The following is a 3,374-nucleotide window of genomic DNA, read 5'->3' as shown; positions in this document are numbered from 1 at the left end:
AAATAACCGGGACACAACTACAAGGGGGATGCTGGGGGCACAGGGGGATATATAAATGACGACGGGGACACAGGGAATGTTCGATTAGCAATCACCATCAACAAAGCTCAAGGGCAATCATTAGAATAATCAGGTATAGATCTGAATACGGATTGTTTTTCCCATGGACAATTTTATGTTGCATGTTCAAGAGTCGGTAAACCTGACAATCTATTTATATGCATAGACAATGGGACATCGAAGAATGTTGTATTCTTCTACATTGTGTATCAACTACAATGGCGCGTAACGACTTACGCGCGCGGGGGGGCTTGGTGGGGACGCTTCTTGGGGTGGCGCGAAGCGCCACCCCAACAGCTTGTATATATATATATATATATATATATATATATATATATATATATATATATATATATATATATATATATATATATATATATATATATATATATATATATATATATATATATATGTTTTTCTTTGTGGAATAAATGAATAATTATAAATAATAAAACAGAGTGATTTTTCAACCGAATTCAATTTGATACCTAACGTTATTCAGGAGCTTGAGCGGTGATTAGGTATTTCTATATATGAGTTAAAACCAATAGATCCTACAACAGTCGATAAATATTTAATCATGGACGGATCAAAGAAGGGCTGGGGTATTGTATATAAGTATTCCGTGAAAACTGCCACAGATTAATGATCTCCAATAGAAAAGTAGCTCTATCCCTCACTCAAAACTAATTAATCTTCATCCCTACTTCTTCTATCAAAACAAACTAATCCCAATCCTTCCATCCCTCAACCAAAACAAACTCCTAGCTTTATCTGTCATCCCTCCGTCAATATAGACTCGTCCCTCCATTTCCCTATCAAAACAAACTCATCTGTCATCAATTCTTCAAAAGAAACTCAACTCCCATCCCTCCATCATAACTAACTCGTCCCTTCTTCCGTAATCCCTCGATCAAATTGAACTAATACGTCGTTCTTTAATCTGTAATCCCTCCATGAAAACGAACTTATATTTCCATTTGTAATCCCTCCATCAAAATAATCTAATCCATTAATTCCTCATCCTTCCGTCAAAATAAATTCACTGGTCACCCTTCAATTCCCCATCTAATAAATAAGATTGATTCAAATAAGAACAAACCAATTCATCCCTGTGCCATCCCTCCATAAAAAAGCAATACCTCTATTTGATGTAAGGATGAGGAATGGAGGGATTCATTTTTCGATGGAGGGACGATGGATGTAGGTATTGCACATTGAAGGATAAATTTTTCTTGATGGAGGGATGAAATATGGAGGAATGAGTTTGTTTCGATGGACGAATGGGTTTGTGTGGAAAAAGGAAAGAGGGCTGAGTTTGATAGAGGGATTAATGGTGGAGAAATGTGAATGTTTTGATAAAGTATCTGGTTTGTTTTGATAGAGGGAAGAGTGAACAAGGGATGAGATTATTTTGTTCAAAGAATGACGGGTGGAGGGATGAGTTTGTTTAGATGGTAGGATTATTTTTTTTATGGAGGGACAACTTTGTTTTGATGGAGGAGATAGATTGTTTTGACGGAGGGATGAATTTGTTTTGACAAAGGGAGCTAGAACAAATCTGGCTATCTCTTGAAGTGACGCTAAATTACATAAATTTGACTTCAAAGTAAATATCCAAGCAATAGGATAATAATAAATATCTGATTGAATCAATGTAAATAAAATAAGACGTAAGATAGATCCAGGGAATTTATGTTTTTTCTTATCTAAGATGCCAAGATTCCTGATAATCTTAACCTTTCAAGCATTAATGAAGAATTTATAAGACAGATTCCCATCAAGAAGGATTGCAAGGAATTGATTATAGCCACTTCGAGATCTAAGGAGAGTACAACATGGCGTATGTATCAAAGGAATACTCAGAAATACTTAAGAAATTTTGGAAGAAAACAAAAACTTAGACTTGGGAACGTTAAGAGCCAAATTGTTTTCATTAAACCATGAAAGACCTCTCTCAAATAGAATAAGAAGATTTTTATTCAGTCAAACTTGGTCAAATCTCACCGTAACAAGCGTATCGTCATCAGCAAAGGCCATCAGAGTTGGACTGGAACCTGGTTTCATCAATACGGTTAGGGTTACACAAACGGTAATAAGACATTGAGAAAAAACATCTTTAGTTTATCAAAAAGATCACTGATATAAATAAAGAAAAGTGTTATACCCAGGATACATCCTTGGGAGACTCCATTTTCAACCTTAAAGACATTTAGAGGGTTCTTGCCAATAAAAATCTTCCTATTCGACAGATAGGAATGGAGCCAAGGGTGAACGATTTCATGTACTCCTTTTTGGCCAAGTTTTACTAGAAGAATGACATGTTTTATGGCGTCGTAATTCTTCTTAACGTCCAATAAGAGATACAGCAATTATGAAACCAGAGTCTAAGGCTGACCTAATGAAACTAAGGAGAAAAGTACATGCATTCTAAGTCGGGTTGGTATGAAACCAAAATTGAAAGTCATTACGAAACTGTTTTGCATCAAGGGTGCTTTTAAGTTTAGGAAACAGGGTCTTTTCAAAAGTCTTGCTGAACACTGACAAGAAAAATATAGGTCTGTAATTTCAAGGATCACTCCTTGAGCCACATTTAATAGAAATACTGCTCTGGTACTTTTAAGAGATTGATGGGAAAATACCGATCGAAAGAAGCTTAAACAAATTCTGTTAAAGGTGTGACAATTGCTTGTAAAATGAAGTCGAGAACCCTAGTAGGAATATCATCTGTGCCTGATGACAAAGCATCTTGTAGGGATGAGACAATCCTAAAAGTTGATGTGATTAAGATAATTTTTTTTTCCGGCTCTTGAGTAAAACGGGAGTCATCCAAGGGCTTAAAGGCTCTAGTATTTCTTAGTCGTAAGTGCAGAGGTAAGGGATTTCAGATTTTAAGTATTACAGACTTGAATGAATCATAAAACAAATGACACCATTTGTTTTCCAAGAAAAATTCTTTCTGAGTCTGCGTTCGAATGCGATAGGGAGAACACCCTCTCGGCAAGTTCTGCTAGATCTGGAAAAACTCTTTCGTCGGTAAAGTTTCTCATTTTGCGTATTTTTCTCCACATCAAGTCCGTAGCAATTTTGCTCATATCTATCTTTCGGAGTCACTAAAAGCATATGGCAGCTTGCGCCAATGGGAGTCAATATCTGTGAGTTTTGGCATGAGACTTGGAAATCGGTTCACTGCGACACCTAGTGACCTAGTAATTTTGGTAGATTAGAAAACAATATCTGATCAGCACAAGCTTTCACAAAATCTTTTGGAGTTTTAGCGATAGTTTGGTGTCTGGCTGGTGTCAGCTGATGTA

Source organism: Artemia franciscana, chromosome 10 (assembly GCF_032884065.1).
Source record: "Artemia franciscana chromosome 10, ASM3288406v1, whole genome shotgun sequence".
Lineage (NCBI taxonomy): Eukaryota > Metazoa > Arthropoda > Branchiopoda > Anostraca > Artemiidae > Artemia > Artemia franciscana.
This window is presented reverse-complemented; position numbering follows the sequence as displayed.